Below are 10,445 nucleotides of genomic sequence, written 5' to 3'. Positions count from 1 at the left end.
GCTATGACTTCTTAGTGATACCGTTCGGCCTCACCAATGCCCCCACATCATTCATGGATTTGATGAACAGAATCTTCCATCAGTACTTAGATCATTTCATTGTGGTGTTCATCGACGACATCTTGGCATATTCGCCTTCTGAGGAGGAACATGATTGCTACCTCCGCACCGTTTTGTAGACCTTGAGAGAGCGTCAACTATATGCCAAGTTCAGCAAATATGAGTTTTGGCAAGCAGATGTATCATTTTTTGGATATATAGTGGCTACTGAGGGTATTCGGGTGGACCCATAAAAGGTTCGAGCCGTAGTTGAGTGGGAATCACCGAAGTACGCAGCTTTCTGGGACTTATTGGTTACTATCGATGTTTCGTGAAAAGGGTTCTCTATGATTGCGCTCTCATGAAAAAGCTGTTGCAAAGGGGAATGCCTTTCTTTTGGAACGAAAAGTGTCAGCAAAGTTTCGAAAGGTTAAAAGAGATTTTAACTTAAGCCCTAGTATTGACCCAACCATAATCGAATAAGGACTACACCGTGATTAGTGATTCTTCACTGAATGGATTGGGATATGTATTGATGCAATAAGGCAAAGTGGTTACGTATGCGTCCAGACAGCTCAAGCCGCATGAGTGCAATTACCCCACTCATGATCTGGAATTAACCGTGGTGGTCTTCTCTTTGTAGATTTTGAGGAAATATCTATTCGGAGAGAAGTGCTACATCTTCATTGACCATAAGAGTTTAAAGTATATGGTCTTCGAAAAAGAGTTAAATTTGAGGCAACGACGGTGGATAGAATTTGTTAAGGATTATGACTAGTGATCAACTAAATGCGTTAAGTTTTTAACTGTGGGGTACTAAAATAAAATTAAAAAATAAATTCTAGTTATGGTTTTGAAAATTTTAAAAGTTTAGAACTAATAGTTTATCTATTAAATATGTAATTTACCCTATAAAAAACTACATTATTCAATCAAGCGTACCATACATGGTATTTTATTTCTTCAACATTTATTTTGTATATTTTACTAATTGAGACTTAATTTGATTGATCTATAAGATTAATCTGTTAATTACTAAATATCGATTTTAAGACCCTCCTCTACAGATACTATCACCATTTTAATGTTTCATGTTGATAGAATATTCAAAAATTAAAGTCATTGATCTTAAGGGTCATTCTGTGTCATGTTTCCAAATTTATGATGTAATGTGATAAAAAAATAAGTTCAAGGGTCAATTTGTTTGGAAAAAAAAGTCGAGTGACCAATTTAACTAAAGTTGTCAAAGTTTAGGGTAATTTGTGTTTTAAGCCAATTTATTTTTAAAATGCTTTTAATGAGATGGTATCATGAATGAACATAGTCATTACTGACTTGTGAAGGGTTTACATTTTTTAATTTTGAAACAAATATGATTTAAAAAAAAGTAAACTATACTAAATTATACGTTTAGTATCTAAATTATCATTTTTTAATTATGTTTTGGTACCTAAGTTTTTTTTCTTCAAAATCATACCTAACTTTTAGTTTATATTTCAATCTGGCACATGTTAAGAAATTAACAGAATTGTTGACGTGATATTTTTATTTTTTAAATGATGATGTGACATTATCTTATGGTGACACATTAACATCATCATTCATTTTTTAACAGCATGGTACTAAAATGAAATCTAAATTAAGCCTTAGGTATGATTTTGAAAAGAAAAAAAGTTTAGTACCAAAACAAACAAAAAGTAGTAGTTTAAGTACTAAGGTTGTACCATACAAATTAATAAAGCCAATGTCTAATTTTAAAATTGAAAGATTTTAAAAAAATAATCAAATAAAAAAATTGAGGGTTAAGAATTAATTTTATTAATTTAAATTTTGAAAATGTCTTAAAATAATTTAACCAAAAATTTTAAAACAATAAGTTGCTCGAACTAAGCTATCTTAGTGATTAAAAAAATAATTGTTATTTCAATAATTCGAGCATTTATTGACAAATGATTGAGAGTCTTTAAAACATATACTACCATTTGTAAGCACCCAAAAAAACTAAAAGGAACTTAAAATGTAATTGTATTAATTAATATAATTAAAGAATAATGATGTAATATATATATATATATATAGGGAACAAGGATTCAATCTCATCCATCTATTTTACTCAACCATTCGTTATATATATATATATATGAATGGATCGAGGGATGCTAGGGGATCATACCCTTGAAATTTTCAAATTTTATAGAATTTAATTATTTTTTTTATTAATTATCTAGTTTTACATCTTTAAATTTCTAATATAACTTCTTAAAGATTCTAATCATAAAATTTTACGTTATATATATAGTTTGGGATGATTACAAGGTTGTTCAAAATCGTTTTTAACCAATGACAACACACATCCTAAAGACATAAATGCTTTAACGTAATATTTCAGTGGAGAACAACACTCCGTTTAACGATCGAATATGTCATTTTACATCGTGTGTGTGTGTGAATGTATAGTTTGTTCTAGCTAGGGATGGAGATAAACTATCACACATATCATGCATGCATGAGAGAGCTGTGTCACAAGAAAAATGCCCATGTAGGTTAGGTTGTAACGTATTTAGGAAGACTTTGGTTTTTTTGTTGCAAAAGTAATTATAACCACTTTGTTTCGTTTTGCTTCTTTGACTGTGGAATCATTCAATTCATTGGAGAGTGCTAGAGTAGGCTTTTAACACCCATTTTATATTAATTTTTATATTAATAATTTTATATTATTTCGGATCGGGTTTTATCTTATTAAGTCAGGTTTAGAGTTATATGAAATTACTCTAAACTCGAACCAGGTTAGATTTCGAGTAGAGGGTATAAATTTTTTTAATCAAATCAAATTAAAAGATAACCCGACCCATATCAATCCTACACGTACCTTTAAGGAAAGTACGTTACGGTCGTGCACAGATTTATGTATCATTCGGAAAACGAGGCATTGAACAGTTACAACGCGCACACGTTCTCCTAGTGGTCATGTCAACAACCAATACCTCATTATTCAAAACAATAACATAATAAGTGTGTTTTTGCAACGTTACAAGTTTCCTTTTCCAAAAAAAAAAAAATAGTTTTGTTATTATTATTTAATATACAGAGAGTAGTACGAATCAAGTAATCTCGATGTAAATAAATTGTTGTTTTTTTGAGGCTCGGGTTTGAGCACCATAAATGTTAAGGGTGTGAGCGTTTAATATCAAACGGTCGAGAGTTATCTTTGAATAGATATTGTTTTATACTTACCTTAGATTAAGTATTTTTCTTTCAAAAAAAAATATATAGATCTAAAACTCACACAAATATATAGACTAAGATGCTCGAACTTGGTCACTAAAAGATAACAAAATTTCCTTAACTACTTAAACTATCTACGGGTTCAATTAAGTCTTTTTTTTGTCCTCCCGATTCTTAGGGTTTTACCTTATTTAGTCCAGATCGACCTGCTTCGTACACCTACTTTTAGTGGGTGAGTCTCCCGACAAATTTTTTTAACATACACAATGCTTCAAACTCAAGATATACTTAGAATATATCAAACAACTTACCACTTAAACTAATATCTATTGATAAAATTAAATATTTAAAATATATAATAATTTAAATTTTTAGGGTTGGTAACCGTCCTCACCCGCCCTACCTAGGTCCATATATATATATATATATATATATATTGGTTTAAGGGAGTGGGCACATGCATGGATTTTGTCCCTTTGTGGAGACCGTTTTTGAAATTTGGAGTTTTTCGAGGGAAAAGGGAGCCTTTGGTGACGAGAGTCCGTTACACGTACGGGTGGATCCTGTCCGTACACGTGTGTGTGCAGACTGCTTTCTTCTGTAACGGAAGCCAGAAAGGATAACCGTAGTAAACGACATTTTGGACTCTGTGGGCCCGTCTCTTTTTTATATATAAAATAATATAATGTAAAAAAATAATTTAATGGTAAATTGAATTTTAGTTTCATGTTTAATTAGGGTCATAGGTCACTAAATTCAATAACTGAATTTGATAATAGAGCTTGGAGGATTAATTTAAAAATTTTAAAAAAATTAGATGTTTAAATTAAAATTTTAAAAAATTACAGAGTTTAGTTTATGTTTTCTCAAAATTTGGGGACTAACTATTTTTTTAAAAATTTAATAGGCTAAGTGAGAAATTTTAAAATTTATGGGAGGGGTTCAATTAAAAAATTCAAAAATTTTAAAACTTAACATGAATTTTTAAAAATTTTGTGGTGACAAATTATTTTTAAAAAAAAATTAAGGGTCTAAATTATAATTTTTAAATTTTTTTAGATATCGTGACCTTTACTAGTCCTCATTGTGTTCCGTCACTAGTTGAATTGTTAATAGTGTAATAATATAATCGTTTCTTTCATATATATATATATATATATATATATATATATATATATATATATATATTACTTTATCCGTCAATTTTGTTATTAAATTTTAAGACATTTTATTTTTATACTAAAAAAATTAGTGATAAAATTGATACACAATCTAAAATTCAATAATATTCGATGTACTTTACTCTAATTTAAAAGCCTACACAAAGCATTGTCAAAATATATTTTGATTTTTTTTTACTAAAGTTTCAGATTTAGTCATTATACTTTTAAAAATTCACAATTAATATTTTTGTGTGTATTATTTTTACTAATTATTTTAAACAATCAATATCTTTTCTCATTTTATTTTAAAAAGAACAGAATTGTAGAAGTTTAATTTAAAACCTAAAACCAATCAAGACTAAAACGATATTCATCACCTATATAAATATGATATGTAGTTAGGGGTGTTTAAAAATAACTAATTCGGTCCGTTAACCCATCGATGTGAACTAAAAATATCGGGTAATTATCTAAAAAATACCCGATCGGGCTGGGTACTCGACCCAACATTTCCCAGTTTAGACTCATATCACAAAATTACATTTTTTTTTTCGGGTACCAAGTTACCCGAATACCCGATTATATTTATTTTTATATATAATAATATTATATATTTAATTATTAACAATTTTATATATTAAATTAAACTAATAAATTTTTTTAAAAAAATCATCCTCCTAGCAAATCTACGTTTACTAATTAATATAATATTTTGTTTAATAATATAAGTTGTATTTTTTTAAATTACTAATTTGAAAATAATACAAAATCAGCTACTTGATTACCAAATTACAGGTACCCGCAACATCGTGATTGGGACACGGGTCAGACAATCAACTACACGAAAACCCGAATATCCGAAAATTCTGGTACCCGAAAAGCATGTATTCGGATTTGAACACCCCTACATGTAGTTCTTATAGGAATAGTATAAAAAATCATTTTTATTATTATTATAGCTAGGTTTCAATCTTGGGACTTGTGGGTTATAGGGCCCATCATTCTTCCGTTGCACCACTTTGATGAGTTGATTTAAGGGTGAGTAAAACTTGATTTGAAAATCAATTTTCTGACTCGATTCGAAAAAACTTAACTTGAATTGGCTTCGAGTTATAATTTCATAAACTCGACTCAAAAAAATTTTAAATTCAAATCGAGTTGTAAAATACAACTCAAATGACTCAAATTTTTTTGTAATTAGTAGATTGATTTTCAAGTTTGAGTATAGTCTGTCAATTCTGCATGATATATATACATCACATATATAAAAAAAATATGAAGAAATATATAATATTGTATATGATTGTAAAAAATAATTTAAATTAAAATCAAATAATATTATAAATATTTACAATCAAAATTAATTAGAAATTTGAAAATTCAACTTCACTCGATTCAATTTGAATTTTTACAAACTTGACTTAAAAAAATTGTAAATCAATCTCAAGTTGTAAACAAAGACTTATTAATTCAAATAACTCGTAATTTTTTGACACCTTATATGCATCAGCTGACAATATGTGATTTTACACAACCTTCTCTTTCCTTATTAATACTAGGATAAAATATACATTTAATACTTAAACTATTAATTTTGATCTATTTTAGTACCTAAACTTTTATTTTTTTCAAAATCATACCTGAAGTGTTTCATTTTAGTACCCGTTCAAAATTCAATGTTTAATTTTGAAAAAAAATAAAAAAAAATTAGGTACTAAAATAGACCTAAACTGATAGTTTAGGTACTAAACACATTAAGTTTCTATGACATGGTACTAAAATGAAACAAAAACCAAATATTAAGTATGATTTTGAAAACACTAAAAGTTTAGATATTAAAACGAATCAAAATTAATAGTTTAGGTGGTAAATGCGTAGTTTACCCTATTTTAAATATACACAAATCTATAACTGTACCAATTGAAACTAGGACAAATGGGTGAAAAAAAGAACCCCGTCGTTTATTGTCCTCAGTTGCTCACTTTTAAAATTAATGACTAAATTGCTCCGTTTATCGAAATTGATAGACTTCACAAGTATTTTTACCAAAAGCTTGCAGCCTTATACCAAAAATATTTTTTTATACTCAAAAAATTAGTGATAAAATTGATACACAATCTAAAATTCAATAATATTCGATGTACTTTACTCTAATTTAAAAGCCTGCACCAAGCATTGTCAAAATATGTTTATATTTTTTTTTTACTAAAGTTTCAGATTTAGTCATTATACTTTTAAAAATTCACAATTAATATTTGTGTGTGTGTTATTTTTACTAATTATTATAAACAATCAATATCTTTTCTCATTTTATTTTAAAAAGAAAAGAATTGTAGAAGTTTAATTTAAAACCTAAAACTAATCAAGACTAAAACGATATTCATCAACGATATAAATACGGCATGTAGTTAGGGGTGTTGAAAAATATATGACCCCGTTGACTTGGTCCATTAACCCTCCAACCTGAATTAAAAAAATCGGGTAATTATCTTAAAAAAACCGATCGGACTGGGTATCGGCCTGACATTTCTTGGGTCAAACTCATGTCACAAAATTACATTTTTTTTCGGGTACTAGGTTACCCGAATACCTGGTTATATTTATTTTTTATATATAATAATATTATATATTTAATTAAATAATTTTATATATTAAATTAAACTAATAAAATTTTAAAAAAAAAACCCCACCCTCCTAGCAAATGTATGTTTACTAATTAATATAATATTTTTTAATAATATAAGTTGATTGTTTTTTTTAAATTAATAATTTTAAAAAAATCAACTACTCGTTTACCCAAATTACAGGTACCCGCAACATCTTGATCGGGACACGGGCGGACAATCAACTACCCGAAAACTCCAATACCAGAAAATTCTGGTACCCGAAAAGTAGGTACTCGGATTTGAACACCCCTACATGTAGTTCTTCTAGGAATAGTATAAAAAATTCATTTTTTATTATTATCAAATTTAGGTTTCAATCTTGGGACTTGTGGCTGATAGGCTCATCACGCTTTCGCTGCACCACTTTGTTGAGTTGATGTTATAGTGAGTAAAACTTGACTTGAAAAATTGATTTTCCGACTCGATTCGAAAAAATTTGACTCGAATTGACTTTGAGTTATAATTTTTTAAACTCAACTCGACTCAAAAACATTTTAAGTTCAAATCGAGTTTTAAAATACAACTCAAATAACTTAAAAATTTTTGTAATTAGTAGATTAATTTTCAAATTTGAGTATAGTATGTTGATTCTGCATGATATATGTATATCACATATGAAAAAAAATGAAAAATATATAGTATTGTATATGATTATAAAAAACCATTTAAATTGAAATCAAATAATATCATAATATTATAAATATTTTACAATCAAAATTAATTAGAAATTTAAAAATTCAACTTGACTCGACTCAATTTGAATTTTACAAACTTCACATAAAAAAATTATAAGTCAATCTCAAGTTGTAAATAAAGACTTATCAATTCAAATAACTCGAAATTTTTTAACACCTTATATGCATCAGCTGACAATATGTGATTTTACACAACCTTCTCTTTCCTTATTAATACTAGGATAAAATATACATTCAATACCTAAACTATTAATTTTGATCCATTTTAGTACCTAAACTTTTAATTTTTTAAAAAAAAAACCATACCTGAAGTGTTTCATTTTAGTACCCGTTCAAAATTCAATGTTTAATTTTGAAAAAAATTAAAAAATTAGGTACTAAAACAGACCAAAACTGATAGTTTAGGTACTAAACACGTTAAGTTTCTAATGACATGGTACTAAAATGAAACAAAAACCAAATATTAAGTATGATTTTGAAAAAACTAAAAGTTTAGATATTAAAATGACCAAAATTAATAGTTTAGGTGGTAAATGCATAGTTTACCCTATTTTAAATATACACAAATCTATAATTGTATCAATTGAACGTAGGACAAATTGTTGAAAAAAGGAACCTCGTCGTTTGTTGTCCTCAGTTGCTCACTTTTAAAATTGATGACTAAATTGCTCCGTTTATCGAAACTGATAGACTTCACAAGTAATTTTACCAAATGTTTGCAGCCATATATCGGAAAAAAAAAAGAGAGAGAAAAGAATACAAGTACTCAATAAGAGAGAATTACCGGTAGAGGGAATAAAAGGATTCAAATAACTATTGCGGTCGCATTCTCGGTCACGACATGTTTGTCGCGATTACAGATATCGCTGTTATAGAATAACTATTGCGGATGGCACCACTACCGCTATATCGCAGTCGAGGACTGCTATTTAAATCCCATAGAGGGATTGAAAAAAACTAGTTCAAGATCTACATAAAACATCCCCAAATTTGCAGGCAAAACAATCCAAAAACAAAGCTGCAAACAAATTACAATACCATTCATGTCTTTAACACCCTAAGCACCATAAAAGGAATTTCGCCGGTGCATCGTGCTTCTAACGACCGAGTCAAAGTACAACGCTAAAAGGAACTTCCGGCCTCGAAAATGGTATTATTTTTTGCAAACAAGAATTAGAATGACTCCACGGTAGAATTAGTTCTGTTGTACGTACCAAGACATTTGCTACGTTACGGTGTACCAGGAAACTACTAGACTGAGAGGGGACTAAAAAGCTATTGTTGACGGTAGTGGTCTATGCGAAAGGGTTTCCTCCGACGGAAGCGACTGGCTCTTGGGCAGGGACGTTCCTGTTAATATAGAGAGAGAGAGAATTAACTCCCGAAAGCATGATATATGCGCAGTTACTTTCGTTTTCCTTTTGAAAATTGAGACGACGATGATGAAATAGACGATGACATGGTAAGCAACTTACTGTTATTGTGAACTTGGTGTCACTGGATTCTGAGGAAGCCACTGTTGCGGTACACCACCGAGAAAGGGGGAAGGCAAGTGAGCATTAGGAAGTGCGGTTTTTATCGAACTCATGTCCAAGAACTGCAACACGCCCACAAGAAATGTGTATATTTTGATCCATAAGCATATGTAGGCCTAGCAAAGTGGCTGACCTGAGTGCCAGTTGCAGCAGTCGATGTATGACCATCATGCCCCTCTTGCCATCGTCTAGACATTGTCGAACTATCCCCAAAAGCGCTAGAATTTTCAAAACGTAACCATTGCACGGTTGCGTTTACTGATGATGGTTGGTCAAACTTCACCGACAAATCTTCATCATGGGGCATCACAGCAGGAAAAAGATTTTTGGTTACCGGATCAGATGCTGCAAGCTGAGGACTATCAAATGTTGCCCATCCTTCATTTCTAGGTACAGGTAACTCAGGTGATTTTCCGTCGAAACTTGTAGCTGATTGCTGCTCAACAATCCCAGCAAATTAGTCTACAGATGGAGGAGGTTGGTCTAAATTCCCAGGTGGCATTGAAGATACTGCGGCGGGTTGTAACAAATCTTTGGAAGAAACTGATGATATTGCAGGTAACTGAAACAAATCTATTGGCGGAGAAGCAGAAACCTCGGGTGTATAAAAGAGATCCAGGCAATCATAATTCACGGGAACAGATGACTGCGTGACAGTTGATGTTTTAGCATAATGGAACTGATCAGTTCGTTCAGGTTCAACGACAACATTATGGTCATGCCGACGTGTATTAACATGCTTTTAACAATGACACATTAAACACCTAAGACAGATTCATATTCCAGCAATCAAAAAGGCAGCAAAAATAACATTACTACTTTCAAGAAACGCTAATATTATCTCCGAACGAGAATTTATCTATAGGTCTTTGTGCATGCACCGGCAAAACTCACGATATAATGCTTTTAAAATAAATAATTCACGAGATAATGCGCTCCCCATATTATTTACTGAAATATGGTGAAATCCATAGTGTGGTCGTAGGTCGCCATGCTTTCCGGGCGACCTACTACGTCGCCATGGCTTCCCGACGAGCTGCACAGAGATAATGGACGTCTGCATGTGCCATGCACGTCCCCAACACAGGTCTCCATGCACTCCCAGCGACCTTGTAGGTCGCC

The sequence above is a fragment of the Hibiscus syriacus genome, unplaced genomic scaffold (genome assembly GCF_006381635.1).
Source record: "Hibiscus syriacus cultivar Baekdansim isolate YM2019G1 unplaced genomic scaffold, ASM638163v2 tig00109996_pilon, whole genome shotgun sequence".
Taxonomy (NCBI): Eukaryota; Viridiplantae; Streptophyta; class Magnoliopsida; order Malvales; family Malvaceae; genus Hibiscus; species Hibiscus syriacus.
The sequence above is the reverse complement of the archived record's forward strand: the minus strand, read 5'-3'. Positions refer to the sequence as shown.